This window comes from Ochlerotatus camptorhynchus, unplaced genomic scaffold (genome assembly GCF_037179485.1).
Source record: "Ochlerotatus camptorhynchus isolate MF236.1 unplaced genomic scaffold, CSIRO-AGI_Acam_v1.1 ptg000012l, whole genome shotgun sequence".
Lineage (NCBI taxonomy): Eukaryota > Metazoa > Arthropoda > Insecta > Diptera > Culicidae > Ochlerotatus > Ochlerotatus camptorhynchus.
Genome location: NW_027040504.1, coordinates 3163417 through 3181534, shown reverse-complemented (window position 1 = coordinate 3181534; position 18118 = coordinate 3163417). Strand labels below are relative to the sequence as shown.

General features: G+C 45.6%; 1 protein-coding gene across 2 annotated transcripts in view; it reads left to right on the top strand.

The window, feature by feature from the left end:
- The window catches only part of LOC135700728 (uncharacterized), a 310244-nt gene that overhangs the window by 147342 nt on the left and 144784 nt on the right, over positions 1-18118 (top strand). For both annotated transcript variants that reach the window (XM_065221344.1, XM_065221353.1), the window contains exon 2: positions 7548-7586. The gene's annotated coding sequence lies outside the window, so the exon portion shown is untranslated. The remainder of the gene's footprint in view (positions 1-7547; positions 7587-18118) is intronic.

Here is an 18118-nt window from a genome sequence, read left to right as displayed (position 1 = left end):
ATCGACAGCTACTATTGGTATTAGCCTAGAGAATTAATCAGCTCTGTGGAGCGCCGCTTTAAGCGACGTGAGAGTCCGTTGCTGCCTTGTAGCTAGTGGTAGTGCGTTCCAGGTGGACGCTCCGAATATTAGAACACTTTTTCGGGAACTTGTGGTGTGATGCGGTAGGATGCGGTAGCTCGCTCGTTCCGACCTTTGGGTGTGTACTGCGTGATGTACTCTGGGAGGCTTCCATGGTAGGCCCCGTACATGAAGCAGCAGATACGACAGTGGTAGTTTTCCGCAAGATCGCATCCGAGTATGGTGTGTCGCACTTCTCTGGTCGTGTCACGCCCTCGGATACCATACACGAACCTCCCCGACGACTTGAAGCATCGATGCAACTGAGCCTTGAGCGCGCTGGACAGTCCTAGGTAGTACACGACGTCGCAGTATGCGAAGAACGGCATCACCACAGCTTGGACGAGCTTCATACGAATCTGTCTGGAAAGCACCCCACGGAAGCGCCTGAACGTACGAAGAGTATTGTAGATCTTTTTGGTGAATTCGTTTATCTGGTCGGTCCATTTTAGGTTAGAGTCCATAATGAGACCAAGGTTGGTAGCTTTGTTCGACAAAGTAATGGTTTCATCACGGAAGCGGATGTTATTTTGAGGGATTATGGCCCCATCTCTACAAAAGACTATAGCTTGCGTCTTCTTTGGGTTGGGAAACAGACGATTCTCAGTGGCCCAACGTTCGATAGCGAGGAGATCCTGGTTGATTGCTTCGACGAGCCTGTTAATTTCGCTTGCGGGGCCTGATATGTAGATTTGGAGGTCGTCATTTTAGCACACCAGGCAGGCTGTTGATGTATAGGCTGAACAGCAGGGCGCTCAAACAGGATCCTTGTGGCGTGAGATTCCGGGGATTCAAGGGAGTACCACCCAGGTCTACAACCTGGCTTCGCTGCGCTAGGAAAGATGAAATCAAATTACACGCGGAGTTTGAAAACCCCCAGGATCCCCCAGCGGTTTTCCGGGCTTAGGCAACAGCACCAGCTTTTGTACCTTCCACCTATCAGGGAACTGACCCTCGTCCAGACATTTGTGCAGCATCATCCTGAACCAGATAGCCAGGTCGTTGGGTTGGATCATGCTGTGGGAAAAGTCCCTCCACGATGACTTTCAGCTTGTTGGGGCACATTTCAACCGGCATCGTTGGACCTCTAATCTTCGCCATTGCAACTCGGTATGCGTTGACTCAGGGGTTGGCATCGGTATCTCGGCACAGCTCCTGGAAACTGTTTGACTTGCTCAGCTTTATCTTTCGTTTTAGTGCAGCCTTGGCCGCTCAGAAAACCACTTCTGGCTAGAAGACAACTAGCACGGAGGGTGCTAATTTTCTCGTTCCACCAGTAAGCTGGACGTCGCCTGCTCGTTGGCTCCAGTTTTCTCGGCTTAGTTGTGTCACATGCCCTTGCTAATGATTAGGTCAACTCGTTCGCGCTTAGGCCCGGGACGCTGCTGTCTACGATTAGAGCTTCGATGAAGAGATCCTTATTGAATGCCTTCGTCTTCCACTTCCGCTCGCTGACTTTCGTCATCCGCATTTCCACCGGCGTCCGTTCGTCGATACTGTACCGGATCGCCTGATGGTCACTATGGGTGTACTCCTCGCACACTGTCCAGTTCATATTTGCCATTAGCGACGTACTGCAGAAAGTAACGTCGATAATGGATTCCCTACCATCTTTGCGGAAGGTGCTGATGGTTCCTTCGTTGGCCAGACTGACGTTCAACTTTGCCAGAGCTTCCAGCAGGCTATACCCTCTTGCGTTGGTACATCTGCTCCCCCAATCCACTGCCCAAGCATTGAAATCTCCTGCGATAACGACTGGTCTCCGTCCAATGTGCTCTCCGGTTAGCCCATCTAGCATCTGGTGGAACTGCTCAATTGTCCATCTCGGGGGTGCGTAGCAAAGATTCCATTGATTTTGGCGATCACGAAACCTTCGTATCAGCCCGCCACCACTTGTTGAATGGGATGCCTGCGCATGACTTGTATGGCCGACATTCTTGCCCTATCTGCCACCCAGTTACCATTATCAAGAGGGACTCGATATGGCTCTGCAATGATTGCAACGTCGCACTTTGATTCCGTTGTCGACTACCACAACAGTGGCTGTGTTGCAATGATTGAGATTTATTTGGGTTACCTCCATTATTGCTGGCGCACCATCGCCTTCTTGAACTCTGGGCACCTGAAACTTCCCGTCACATGGCCGTTTCTGTCCTCCTTTTTGCACAGCATGCACCTCGATTGCTTCGTACAGTCTTTTGCAACGTGCCCCTTCTCTCCGCATTTCCTGCACAGATTAGATCTGTCATGGCCTTTGCAGTTTCTCGCCTGGTGACCGTAGCCCATGAACTTGTAGCATCTTTCCATTTTCTTAGACATCCGAGGAATAGCTTTCAACGGGCACACTGACCACCCAACCTTGATTCGGCCTGTCTTCCACATCTCATTAGCTGCGTCCGAAGAAAGTCGTATCGAAGTTGCCCCCAGGTTTGACACTGGTGATCTCTGCAATATCCCGCTCCTTGCGAACTCGTTCGCTCCTCCGTTTTCACTGTCTGGTGTCTTACCGTCGTCCTTAATTTTTTTTGGTTTTTTTTTTCTTTTTCTTCATTTTTTTTCTCCGATTTTCTCCATTCTGATTAGTTTCCCCTCCGGGCCGCTATTTCCACTCGTTGTATGTAGTCTCCTATCGTGATCTCATGGTTATCTATGCAAGCAGGGAGGCCATGCTAGGGTTGACACGGTCCTTTATGGGGGCCGTGTGCAGGGCCAGATCGGCGTAAGTCAGGAATGTTACATCTGAGCCTACTACTCACCAATAACCAATTGGTGACGAGTTTTGAACCTATCCGGAGGAGTGCCAAAGTTTTACCGGGACGGGAGCAGCCGCACTATTAGCCCACTCGCCATTTCAAGAAGATGTCACCCTTCTTTACTCAGGGCGCAGAATAACACGACTGTCAGCCCTGTAGCGTGGTATCCAATCCATTGTGCCGTGTCGTGTCTATAGTTCCATATCGTGTCCAGTATGCCGTAATTTATTTATTTATTTATTTTGTCTTTCTTCATCGGACTTAACGTGTCTAAATGAAGCCTGATGGGGAAAAGCCTAGAAAAGGCGTAAAAACCCCATATTTTTTTTTTCGAAATACATGAATCACAATAATACGATACAATTACAACGAACATTAATAAAGTCTATAGCATAAAAAAAGTTATCCTCCTATAGCATAGAGTTGTCCGTGAACCAGGTAGAAGTCCTCGTCATGCAGTTGAACCGAAAACAAAAAATAAACAGGTAGCACAATCTTTCACGAGTACATTGAATGGACAGCTACTCACCTTCTCAGGAGTCTGCGTTGAATACGGTGACGAAAGGTTTCCGCTGCAAAGTCGAAAAACTCGTAAAACTCGTTGAAACGCCCAGACATGAACCGTATTGGGTCATGCAAGCTGTAGTTCGCAGCACGAGGTCCAAGATGCAGGAAACTCCTCGACCGAAGAACTCGTTCGGGTGCGTAGATTTAGAATTCAGCCAAGATTCCTGGAGAGTCGATATCACCAATAAGTACTTTCGCTGCGAACACGGCCTGACAAATCGTCCGGCTATGTTCTAGTGTTTCAAGACCCAGGAGTTGACAACGATCTTTGTACGGCGGAAAGTTCACAGGGTCATTCCAAGGAAGGTGACGAAAGGCATACCGAACAAATTTCCTTTGAACAGATTCAATCCTCGCTATCCAAACTGCTTGATACGGGCACCATACTACCGAGCTGAATTCCAAGATCGATCGCACTAGAGAGCAGTATAGAGCTTTTAGACAGGCAGGATCGCGAAACTCGTCAGCGATCTTGAAAATGAACCCGAGTTGCCTGTTAGCTTTCGCAACGATGCCCGAGTAATGAAGCTTGAATGTTAAGGCGCAGTCAAGCGTGATTCCTAGGTCACGAACATTGTCCACACGTTGCAGAAGTTGGTGATTTATCGTATAGTTGAATGCCACTGGTTTCAGCTTGCCATGAAATGAGATAATATTACATTTTTGTACATTCAACGTGAGATAGTTTCTTTAGCACCACTCTTCGAAAGTATCGATTAGTTGCTGAAGCCGTAAGCAATTGGCGAAGCTACGAACAATCACATAGATCTTCACATCATCCGCGTAGAACGTTCGGCAACCAGTTGGGAGGATCAGTCTGGCCTCATTCACAAAAATCGAGAATAGCAATGGTCCCAAGTTGCTACCCTGAGGAAACCGGAGCTGTTTGTAAAATAGTCCGATTGCTCTGATCCGATTCTAACACAACGTTCCCGATTGGTCAGATAGGACTTGAGCCAACGAGTTAAACCCGAGGATACACCGAGTTTTTCAAGTTTAGCTAGCAGTATGGAGTGGTCAACTCGGTCGAATGCAGCCTTAAGGTCTGTATATACAACGTCCACCTGCGCTCCAGATTCCATACTCCGAAGACATAAAGAAATGAACGGAGCTAGATTTGTTGAAACTGATCTCTTGGGATAAAAACCGTGTTGGTCAGGAGAAATGTAATTTCTGCAGCTAGAGAATAATGCGTCGTTGATGATGATTTCGAAAACTTTACAGCAGGCAATTAGTAATTCTCGACGTTTCTCTTGTCTCCTTTCTTGTAGATCGGGAACATGAATGACGATTTCCAACGCGTAGGGAACTCCCCCTGCTGTAATGAAATATTGAACAGCTTCGAAAGCGGTGTTGTAAGCTCTGAACAGCATCGCTTCAGGATGCCTGAGGGGATCCCGTCAGGGCCAGCAGCATTAGAAAATTTCAGCTTCTTGATGGCGGATTCGACGAGGTCTACTGTAACCGAGGTAATCGAAAAATTGAAAGCAACACTGGTAGTGTCCCTCACCGCTTCAGCAACTTGGGACAACGAAGCCGTAGTGTCATTGAAAATGCTTTTGAAATGTTCTGCCAGAAGATTACATTTCTCAAGGGAATTGCTGGCGATTCTATCACCCAGGTGAATTTCGACTGGTAGCCCCTCCTCATTTCGTTTGGTATTCACGAATAACCAGAACTGCTTTGGATTAAGCCGTAAATTAGCCTGCACACGCCTTGTGTAGCTCTTGTAAAGAATGCGGTTATATGTGCGATATTCGTTGCTCGCTGTTGAAAATAATCGTTTGGTGAATGGGTTACGAGTACGACCGTATTTACGGAGGGCCTTCGATCTCAGACGCTTCAAATTCTGTAGTCGAGCATTGGACCATGCGGGTTTGGGAGAGGGTCTCCTTAATGGGACAGAATCAGTTATTGCCCGGCCAACGACCTCAGCGAAGTAGTTGACGGCTTCATCAATAGATGAACACGTGTCAAGGAACTGCCAATCTGCCTGGGCAAGCGAATGACTCAGCGCGACGAAATCTGCTCTACAAAAGTCGAGCTCATGTACATCAACAGGGGGGCTATCGTAGCGAACAGGAACAGATAGGTTGATGGAAACTTCCAAGGTGTCGATGCCAATCAAAGGCTCTGGGGCTTCTAGGAAAGAACATTCCAGTCCTGCAGCTTCGTTCGCCATAACGAGATCAAGTAACCGAGAGTTGGTATTCAGTATCGAGTTGATTTGCGTTAAGCCATGCAGGTTGAAACCATCAAGGAGCACATGATGTCATGTTCGAGCGAAGAACATCAATGCTAGGAAGATCGTATGCAGGAACGTTCCATGAGAGCCCAAACTTTTAGTCACCAAATATCAGAGCTAGGTCGTTTTGTTCTAGTCGAGAGAACACGGTACCAATCGAATTGATGTGGTTTGCAATGCTGCTCGAATCAGATTTCCGTTCTATAGGTAGATACATAGCGCCAATACTTATTGATCTACGAGGCGTCGTTATTTTGACCCACATCTGCTCTAGAGAAGTGCAAACTGGAGCAGGATCGATGCAGGAGCTTAGGCGTTTGGATACCGCAATCAAGACGCCTCCCCCACGCGATTTGGTACTATTCTGGTGGTTGCGGTCGTTTCGAAATACCGTGAATAGACTGCTAAATAATTGAGATGAATTAATGCGGTCATCGAGCCAAGTTTCCGTAAAAACTATGACATCGTAGTCAGAGTCAACGGCAGTCAGGAAAAAATCATCAATCTTTGTTCGCAGGCCACGAACTTCTGGGCTTCCGATCGGTGGTCAACCGTTCTTCGAACCGCTTAATCACTCGCGACACCGTGGAATTCGCGATTCCCAACGTTTTAGCGATGGAACGATGCGAGAGATCCTTGTTCTCGTGATGAATGCGCAAGATTTTATCACGCACGAGCTGTTCTTTCGACTCCATTTCCGTGAGTTTTGATCACAGGACTTTAAAACTTGCAGGATGTAAATAATGCACTATGAACTAAATCCACCCAAATTTTCATTAATTCATTTTCATCTACCCAACGGTTAAAAAGTTAGAGCAATTTCATAGTGTGGCAATTTCATCGTGGACACCCTTTAATACACCAACAGGCGGTCGAACGAAGTCGGTTGGAGGTCTGCAGAATGATCGATCAGCCTCTGTAACACAGAGACGGATCAGGAGAAGAACTGTTTTCAACAAACGCATACTTGCCTGATGTAGAAGGTTGGAAGACCCCTTCACCATTCTCAACCACAGGGCCAGAACGACTACGATGACAGGAATCAGCAAGCGCGACTGGGTTGAGTGGCTCAGGGGCTTCCTTGAGGCAGCAGGCAACGCGTTCTGATCTGGGATGTTCCAAAACGTGGCGAGCAAGATCCGGTGCAGTGCTGTATGTCCCATCGGTGGCATCGGTGATGTGGGATTTGAAGCCATCGGAGTATGACGTTTCAGTCGAACCAGCCGGTTGTTGCTCTTGAGGCGGTGAGGCGCTGGAAGCAACGAACGAATCAGGAGTGGAACTGGTGATGACACGAACATACTTGCCTTGAGTTGCGGGTTGGAAGACCCCTTCTCCAAGCCCACACACAGGTCCAGCACGACTGCAGGACGATGACTGGATTAACTCGACTGTGGCGGGAGAAGAAGGGGCTTCCACAGTGCTAACTTCAATGCGTCCCAGAGTGTTCAGGTGACAGGCGGGCGATGCATAGTTGATGGTTGGTAAAGCGCTAGAACCAAAGGACGAATCAGGAGCGGGACTGATCATGACATGAACATACTTGCCTTGAGTTGCGGGTTGGAAGACCCCTTCTCCAAGCCCACACACAGGTCCGGGACGACTGCTGGACGATAACTGGAATGACTCGACGGTGACGGGAGAAGAAGGGGCTTCCGTAGTGCCAACTTCAATGCGTCCCAGAGTTCTTAGGTGTGAAAGCAACCTTGCAGCTATCTTCTTGATGCATCTATGGGACGATGGATCACAAGTATAGGAAGACGAAAACTTAAAAAAAAACATTCAGTTACCATTTTAGCAACAGAAAAACGTAGAATAGCAATCCTTACTAAATCGATTTTTATCGTTGCCTTTCTTTTCAGATCTCCCGGTACCTGTTCCACTAGTCACATGAATTACCAGTAAGTATGCTCCCTCCATTCTACACTTTATGTGAACGAAATCCCCTTGGCGCATTAAAATTTGAGACAACTCGCTCACGCTGCTCACGAGCTGGCTTCCGAGTTTTCCGCGCCCTCGCCGGGGCAGCATCTCAAGCAAATAAGAATTCAAGTCACGAACTTTGTTTGCCTCGTGACTTCATCCTCCTCGGTGAACCGAACTTTTTGTAGACACGTTGGATTAAGCTTTCTTCGCTCGAAAAATGCGGAACGGCGAGCTGGTCACAATAAAGTCAAACATTTAATTCTACACTCCCGCCCCAGTTATGCTCCTTCCTGGGTCGGTTCGTTTTCCACACGAAACATTCCAATATGTGTTTTTATGCGCCCGAAAAGCATAATCGTGAACTCGTGTAGCATTTTATTTGCCTCCTAGAATCGAAATTTGGTTTGCTAGGAAACGGAGGAAATTGTACCGTTCGTTTCGCTTCGTTTCGTGCTGGGGACGAAAATCAGCCTGTGTTGGCAATTTTTTTTTTCGAATCTGTCGGACTGTTTATTTTGATGTTCGATTCATTCCAATCCGATGATCTCTTGTCACGCTGCGAGAAAAAAAAAGATGAGAATGCTGAAGCCAACTGATGATAAATAATCCGTTTGACTTTATGCAAAGTGGTCGATGGCCGATGGGTGGAGTGAGTGGGTGGGCCCGCAATGGGACCGAATGTCAGGAATGTCTCCCGAGCAATGAAATATTCATAAAAATCGTCCCGGTAAAGTTGGATGAAGAAGCATACCGTTGAGAGTAGTTGAGCAGCCAAACAGCCAACAGTCAGAGAGGGAATTATGGCTTTGGTATCGTCGTCGTCGTCGTCGTCGTTTGGAGAAAGATTTCTCGAGCAACAGTTTACCCTGTCACTGAAGCGAGACAATTTATTTCTTATTGATATGGCAGGTCTGGTTTGGGCAAGTAGTCTTCCTTCGGGAAATGTCAGCTTAGGAAAAAATGGTTTGATTTCATATGAACATCAAGGATGATGCGGGGGATTGAAGCTTATACCTTCTACGGTAAATATCTCACCACCCCGTAATTCTAGATTACACCATCTTTACAAAAAGACAATCCTCCCATATCGGATGGCAACATATTCCCGTACAGCCGTCGTCAGTCAAGTGGTTTCCCCCCGCACCGTATCAATTAACCCACGAGATTGCATTGTGCGATAACACTGTGGTTGATTTTTCGCCTTCAACTCTCATCAGCCGCCGCAAATCTTCCCCAGATGCGCTGATCTATGCTAATTTCATTAAAAGCGATATTACAATCGCGTGTTTTCATCGTCTTCATCTCATTGCCCCCCTCCCACAGGCTCAGCTCATTTCATTTTCAGCATCCAAACAATTTTCGCTATCGTTTCACATTTCACTTACCACCGCAGAGCACTGGCTCAATTGCGATGCGTTTGTGAACATTTGGAGAAATATGCAAACAAATGAAAATAGCGAACTGATAGGCGGGCGAAACAAGATGAATCTTCTTTCTTTTTCTGCAAATTAGTGGGCTGATCGTCGACGACGACGACGGCGACGTCGGCGGAAAATGAAAACTCTTCACTGTTCCTCTTCTCCTCCCTCGTGCTTCCGCTTGCTTTCATACGGTGGATTCAATTGTGGAAGGAAAGTTTTTCATTCATTTTCACGTCTTGTATTTCCACCATCTTACGCGATAGAAGATGCACCTCCGCTTTTCCGCTCCCTTTTGCAGTTTATCACATGTGGGAGATCACCTGGTGAGACGATTTAACTTTCAGTTTAATTTCTAATTAGCAAAGTTTAATTATGTTATTGCGTTTGTTTAGCCCAGACCGAAGCTCGGTTTTCCCAATGCTTATATTTTTTTTCAGGTTTTGTTTTACTTTTGATTTGTTTGGATAACATTTCCTCCTCACTTCCTTCGGAGAGCTGTATGTTGCGATGTTACAGGGGGCAAGTTGTAAGGTTGATATATTGCTGCACTTGATTAAACACTGAGCTAACCACGCACCGACCGGTTTCCGCTGTTTTGTGTTAGTTGGAATTTATGTTTTCGATGGATGAAACCATCGCTTCTGGAGGTGGGCTGTGGTGTGGATCGGTTGAGGGGCACATTCGAAGGCCGTGGTAGGCTTGTATGCGAGGTGCTTTAACCTTATGCTTAATTAGCGATTGCACCCGAGGTGGAAACAACATGAAAGTGATAGTAAATTATTCATGTAAACATTGCAAAACAATCTTGATCTGCGTTTCCTCATAAGGTTGCCGGAAAGGAGCCATAACAAGCCTAGTTTGTTATGGTTGTTGTTGTTTTTTTTTTTTTTTCATTTTGCATGTTTAGTCGAATCTTAGAGGTTTCTGTAAGTGTTTGAGCGAACCGCGAAATCTTGGAAGAGAAATAATCATTTTTCTTTATAATGGATGTACAAGTTTATTATGAATAATATTTGTTTTTTCAACACATTTAACTTAAACATTCGTTATATTTTCTGAGCCACGCAGGTTTCAACTTTATCAACTTTTAAAAGTAGGACATTTAGAATTGGATTAATATCAACCAATTTCAAACCAAATATTTTAATTGGTAATCAAATCTTCATTGGCGTGCACAGGGTGGGCATGGTGGGACAATTGCCCCACCTTTTATAAATAAATATATAGCCTGAAAATTGCACCACAAAGGTGCATGAAGGGACAAACTTCAATGAATTTTTTTGGTCAAAAAATTGCATTACATTCCTGGTGTAATTTTTTGACGTAGGACTACGTTTTTTAATCCTATATGGGAGTACACTTTGTGAAAACTGAAAATGGAATATGTAACAATTTAAGAAAGATTTTGAACGTTAATAACTCAGCTGCCCTTGGTCTAATTTCAATAATTTTATCACCAATCGATCAGAAATATGGCTACGCATCGATAACAATGCTTCCGAATGTTGATTTTCAACAATAAACTATTGAAAAACTGGTAAATGTCCAGCATTGTCCAAAAGCATTGAATTAACTAACAAATCCACCAATTACCTACATGCACATGCTGCTTCCCCAGCACAGTTGTCAGAGAGTAGTAAGTAGACGAAACAAGTCGAAGTGGGATTCGCCTCCGATCCTCGGGCGCGTGCGAATAGGGAGGATGGAATTGCGTAATATTTTGCACACTCATCGCCATATTCAGAACCAAACGCAAATTCTTTGAGATAACTACCATCCGTCTGGCTCGCCGTGGCGCTGTCTGACGTATCTCCGGCAGGATTTACGAGGTGTGCTGAAGGTGTTCCTGAAAAATGAGATCCGTGATGCTGTCACCTACACTAAACACGCCAAGCGTAAGCGGCCATGGATGTCATCTACGGTTTGAAGTGACAGAGACGCACTCTGTTTGGTTTCGGAGGTTAAATCATCACCAACTTTGGCAACAAAACGGCTCTTTTCAGGGCCACCAAGCTTATTACAGTAAAGAGTAGGAATAGAATTCAGCTGCCTGTTTGTCCATATTCAGAACCAACGATCACACAAAATGCTCATGTAATCAAACTGGAAGCAGGGGTACAAATTATGTTGATCAACCTTGATCAACTTTGTATCGCCACGGCCGGATATTTTCGATGGAAGAAGGAACAATCTAGCATCTAATTCGACGAAGACGGCAGGAAACTTTTGTGAAGCCGAGTTATTTACGAAAGAGAGTGTTGATGAAGAGAATCGATCAATGCAGATAGGACCTTTAGTATATAGAAGTTTTGTTATCTCAGAAATAAGAAATAAAGTGCAGGAACTCAGTGATGAGGAAATTTGCTTCATATTTTCCCAGATTTTTCCAGGATTTTCCAGGGAAAAATTCCCGAATTTGAGGAAAGTAAAGATTGAATTCACTCAGTCTATTGATACTACTCCGAGACTGAATAAAATTTTCGTCAATTTCCTCATTTTCTGGCAGATTTTTTAGGTTTTCCACAGGAAACCATGAGACAAATTTACTCATCGCTGAGTTCCTGCACTTTTGGCGATTATGAGTGAACTAAACTCAAATTTGGGTCGTTCTCATTCGCCGTGTACGCAAAAGGAAAAGAGCAAGTGTCGCTACTTGATAGCAAACTACTCATAATGGGAGGAGTCTTTGTAGCTTTTATACCACTTGGTTGCACATCATTCTGCTTTAACCTCAAAAGATATAAAAGAGCGCTGCTGTTTCACTTGAAAATTCATACATGTAAACCACACAAACACAAGAAATAAAGATAATTTAAAGTCAAAAAGGCATTAGCTCATTTTCGCTTCGGACGCCGTGGTGAACAGCAATAGCAGCAGTAGGAAGATGGTGGCTAGTCCACTCCTTCACACCTAACAAGCAACAATTGACTGGTCGAGACAAAGGATGAAAAGGTCTGGTGAAGGAGGCGCCAAGCGTCATCGCAAAGTTCTTCGAGATAACCGCCATCGGTCGTCTGGCTCGCCGTGGTTGTGTCAAACGTATCTCCGGTCTGATCTATGAGGTGTACTGAAGGTGTTCGTGGAAAATGAGGTCCGTGATGCTGTCACCTACACTAAACACGCCAAGCGTAAGTGGTCATGGATGTCCTCTTCAATAAAACGGCCGGCCCTTTTCAGGGCCATCAAGCTTACATCAGTAAAGAGTTGGAATAGAATTTATCTGTGTTTGTGTGTCCATATTCAGAACCACAAGCCCCCAACGACCACAAAAATGCTCTCCAGAGTTGTAATCTTGTAACCAAACTTAGAAGCAGCGGTGCAAGTGATTTTGATTGATTCTCTTAATCAATTTTCTCTTTGAAAAAAATACTACAAATTTGGTAGGCCTACAATTCAAAAACGGAAAGAGTTGAGATAATTGATCAATTAAAAGAACTAAATGCTCTTCACATTTATTTCGTCAACTAGCGGTCCTACGTCAAGCTTCCGTTCGTGCCCCTAGGCACAGACCCTTCTACTTTTTTTCAATGTTGTTCATGGAGGGTTAAAAGAAAAGGGTTAATTTAAGGTTGAACAAATTTGTGGTGGTAAATCGAAGAAAAAGCTTTTTATTGAATATTTCTGGTGTAAAAATATCATCAAGGTAGTGCATGGAGGGAAAAATGAATAACTCTGGTTCTAAAATTGAATCGCGCTAAAAATTTATCTGAAATTTCGCAACACTGTGGTGAATGTAATAGCAAGATTCATTAATTTTTCTGGTGCTGCAAGCTTCATTGAAAATGTATGGTGGAAAATTTGCATGAAGAGGCAAGGCCTGAAGGTGCTTGGTGAAACAAACTTCACTGAAAATTTTTGGTGTACCGTTCTGGTGAATGGAGGAGCATGCGCTATTGAAAATTTCCGGTGCAAAATATGCATCGCTTTGATTAATGAAATCAACAGAAAATTTCTTTGATTAATGAAATGAACAGAAAACTTGCACTAGTCTGGTAAATGAAGGCACAAGCTTTATTCAAAATTAAGCTTAATTGAAATTTCTGGTGGAAAATCTGCACCGTTCTGGTGAACGGATGGGCAAGCTTTTCGGAAATTTTTTGGTTTTAAATTTGCATTCTCTGCTGAAAAGAGAAACAAATTTTAATAATAATTTCTGGTGAAACATATGCATCATTCTGATAATTGGAGAGAAGCTAGGAAAATAGGGACAAACTTTATTTGGTGGAAAACCTGCAACATTCTGATGGTAGGAGAAGCCAGCTATATTGAAAATGTTTGGTGGAAAATGGAAAAAAGGAAATCTGCACCAATCAGAAGATTGGAGAAGCAATTTTTATTGAACATTCTTCTGAAAGTTTAGGAGAATTTTAGTTCCAAGGTGTTCTGAGAAAAAAAAAATCTAAAATATTCAGAGAAGAACCGCAAGGATATTGAATTCTCAGGACAGTTCCTAAATATTTCTGGGAAGAATTCAAAGAAAATTCTATGGATAATTTCTAGTGCATCCTGCAGATAGTTCCAAGATTATTTCGCAAAGAATACCGGGAAAATCATATATTGAGTGAAATTTCAAAGGGATTTTATGCAAAATTTCAAGTGAATTCCGAGGATAATTATAGCTTAGCCGGGAAAAAATTCTGAAACTCTAAAGGAATGTGAGTTCCAAAGTGTTCTAAGAAAAAATCATGATGAGTTCTAAGCACAAAGCACGTTCTAAGCACGATCTCGAGGGGCACCGTCAAGTCGCCAAGAGACAGGAGCACATACCGTCGTAGGGGTAAATAATAGCTGCAATTTCCAAACTGGATGCCTTCCTTCAAATAACAACTGAAGTGCGGTAAAAATCGGTGTTTCAAAACACATCGTTGGTACTTGATCGGTCGGCGTTCATCTCTTTTTGCCAGTGGTGGCGGGGGGGACACCCCTCACCATCCCTTTCCAAAGGGGTAGTTTGGTACAAAGAGAGATGAAAAAATCGATTTGTACCTTCCTTAAAAGTTGTCCTAGCTCGCTATTTACTATCTATATGCAATTTTCACACTGCCGTACTCTAACGGAACTATCAACTCTATACTTTCATCTCCTTCATCTATCGTATAAAAATTACCACTTTAGTCTGTTATTTGAAATTAGCATCTTCAACTATGTAAATCGTTGACTTCACGCAGAAGTAATACTAAACATATAGTCAAAGTACTTAAACTAGGTTGCCAAATCACGAATGATCTGGTGGTTTGATCGTAGACAGCCGACTCTGAACCTTTCCAGCGTGGAAGTCTTTCGCTCCTCGAGTGTTTGAAGACCGGCCAGGTGGTGAATCTCAGAATTACGAGTTCGTGGTGGACTGTTAAGGATCATTCTGAGGATCTTCTTTTGGATCCTCTTAAGCTTAAGGTGGTGGCACTTAGCACAACTCTCCCAGATTGGCATACCATACTCAATAGCCGGCAGAATGATCTGCTTGTGGACAGAAAGCTTGTTTTTGAGGGACAGGGTGGACTTCCTGTTTATCAGAGGGTAGAGTGACCTGATCAAGATGTGGACACTTGGTGGATGTCTTGTCCACATGGGATCTGAATAGAAATTTGGTATCGAGGGTGAGACCAAGGGAGACTACTTCCCTCGACCATTCAATAGGAGTGCTATCAACATGGACCTTGACGGCGGAACAAGCCGAGGTGAATTCGAGTGTGGAAACAGAATGGTTTGTGTTTTATCTGCATTGATACAAATCTTCCAGCTCTTGAAATAGTCGGACAGAACATCCATTCCCGATTGTAGTTTACTCGCCAAAGTACGGATCACTCGACGCTTATAGATGATGGAGGTGTCATCTGCGAACATTGACAGGATACCACCACCCGGCAGGAGATGAACGTCTGACGTGAAGCTGTTGAATAGGATAGGCCCAAGCAGGCTACCCTGAGGGACCCCTGCATCAACGTTGAACGTATCAGACTGCCCGACAAGTAGTTTTCGATGATCTTCACGAGGTAGACCGGAAAGCTGTATCGATGCAGCTTGTACACTAGGCCATCATGCCAGACATTGTCGAACGCCTTCTCAACGACCAACAATGCCATGGCAGATGTATTGGAAACGGACTTGTTCCGTTTGATGATGCTTGTAACCCGTGCGAGTTGGTGGATGGTAGAGTGGCCTTTCCTAAACCCGAATTGCTCTTTGAGAAAGATGTTATTATCATTTGAAAACACCAGCAGACGGCTGAGTATCAATTTTTCGAAAAGCTACGAGATGGAAGGACAAGGGGCTGATGGGGCGATAGCTTTTGGCACTGGTAGGATCTTTGCCAGGCTTGCGTATTGGAATCACTTTGGCTAACTTCCAGCATGCAGGGAAGTAGCCAAGCTCCAAACATTTGTTGAAAATAACGGTAAGATGGTTGAAGAAGTCAATACTCAAGTTTTTCAACTCGAGGTTGACTACACCATCCATACCCGCAGCCTTCATGTTTTTAGTACTTCTAATAGCTGCTATCACCACATCAGCCGATATTCTACTATGATCATGCACTACTACACCCCAGCGACTCTAGTCATTACCTCCAGTACGGCAGGCCCATGGGGGCTCACCATGGTTTGGCCTTTTCAACTATCAGTAGGGATGGGTCTAAGTGGTCAACAGAGGAAAGCGGAGGCCTCGGTCACCACTTATTTTTCAAAATGGTTTTGCGCAATCTGGGAGAGAGCGAATCTTGTTGGCAAAATCGTTATTTCTGAGTTTCACCATCCTGGCCTGGATAATTTTGGTTAGCCTATTGACATTGGTCTTCAAGTGGGGCAGCCCAGAACGTTGGAACTGCCTTCGAATGGTGTTACGGAGCCTGATAAGATCTTTGGTTGGGCTGTCAAGGCTCAGAGTATGACTCACCTGCCTGGATGCTGGTACGTGCTGCTCCCTGGCACGGGATATCGCCTCTTCGATGGTTTGCAGACACTGACCGACTTCTTCGAACGACTCCGATAGGACGTCGTAATCGATTGCTGTGCCCACACAGCGCTGATACTGCTGCCAGTTGACACGATGGTAATTTCGCCGAGAAACTTGAAACGTATTGGCCGAGGAACCTACTTCGGCCACCACCGGATAGTGATCCGAGCTCAGTTCCTTATAGGCGATAGGTTGGGAGATGTTATCGCCAATGTTGCTGATGAAGATGTCGATGGTGGCATGAGCTCCGGATCGACTCAACCGAGTGGGAGTGTCCGGACACAGGATGTTGTAGTGGGCTTCCTGCAGATCGTTGTATAATACTGTGCCGTTCTGGTTTCGCCGACTATTGCCCCAGGCTTGATGCTTGGCGTTCAGGTCGCCAGCGATGACGAAATTTTGCCGCCGTCGTGTTAGCTTGATGATGTCTCTGAGGTCTGCGGCCGAGCCGTCCCTAATGTTAGTGTGCTTGGGGCAGTAGACCGCGATGATGGTGATTGGACCAAGCGACGTGCTCACCTCAACTCCGATGGCTTCGATAGTTTTCAGCTGGAAGCTTGGTAGTAGCCGGCAGTTGATGTTCCGCCTCGCAGCGATGGCCACTCCCCCTCCCCCTCCCCCCGAGGCTAGTGCGGTCAAGCCTCTCGAGCCGAAAATCGGGAAGGAAGACGTTCAGCACGGACTTCAAGTGAGTCTCGGTGATGACGGCTATGTCGATGTGCCGTTCGTTGAGAAAGTCAACAAACTCGATGTTTTTGCTCTTCAAGGAGCAAGCATTCCAAATTACGATCTTGATGGCTTCACGGTCCATACTAAGCTGTTCAGATCGAGTCTTGCATGTGCGCATGATGATGATGACCTCGACCACGAGCGTCACATGTTCCTCCGAGGTGAACGGAGAATCGTCGACAGATTCACCTGAGACAGCACCAGCGTATGATAAACCAGGGGCGGTGGATGAACCTGGAATTGACTGGGCCGCAGCAGCGAGACGATGCTGAACTGTCCGACTATTGAACCATTTGGATACTCGCAGGATTGGCTTGTTGGTTGTTGAGCGGAAGCGGCGCTAGGTTCGGAACATGTCGACGGGGCTGGAGAGCTGGGTACTGGACTTCCGTGAGTACAGGAGGCGAACGATGATTACGGAGGCGACCGAGCTGGTTGTTGATTGTAGCCTTCCGACGGATATTAATGAACTCCACTCGCTTGGGACATCCGCGATTGGAGGCTTGGTGGTTTCCACCGCAGTTGACACACGTTGGCTCGATGCCATTATCTTGCTCACAGGACGCAGTTGAGTGAGTTCCAGCACACTTGCCGCAGTTTGTCTTCATATGGCAGTTTATGGTGTCATGGCCATAGGAAAGACAGTTCATACACTGCGTTACATTAAGATGTTGGGGTTTGTAATGCTCCCAACTGATGATGACCTGAAACAGGTCCCGGATTTTGGATCTCAGAGCCGCAAAACTGGTGGATTCCTTCGTGAAGTGCACCAGGAACAACTGGTCACGGAAGCTGGTATTTTTATTGGAACACCGGTTCATCTGGAACACGGTCTCTGATTCGAGCCCAAGCCGCTCCAGCTCGGATTTCACCGCAGCCGCCTCGAACGACGGTAATCCACGCAAACCTTCAGGAAACATCCTATTTGATTGTACTCCTCCAGGCTGGAGCACATGATTTTGGTACAGATGCTGCAAAGCTTGAAGCGAGGCAACAGCTTGTGTTTTGCCAGTTCGGCACCCAGCTTGGCAACATCCTTCACCGGCGTGAAAAGCGGGGGAATTCGCTCTCTTCTTGCAATGGGAACGGCGTCACCATCGCCTTTTTCATTAGGGAGTACTGCATACTGGTTTGCTAGCAGTACCCGTTTTCCGGCGTCATCCTGCGACGCGCTGGGCTTGATTTGCACCTTCTTTGAAGGGCTCGCTGCTGACTCATTGGCACGTTTACGCACCATTTGTTTCGTGTTTGCAAGCGCAAGTAAACTTGTCATAACGCGAGAAGGTGGTGACACTTCCACGGCGTAACGCGACAGCACAAAACGAAACAAAATCGAATCGAGAACTCGAGCGAAAATACGGACTGAACAGCTCAACAGTCGAGCAAAGAATGATGCCTGCTGCTTT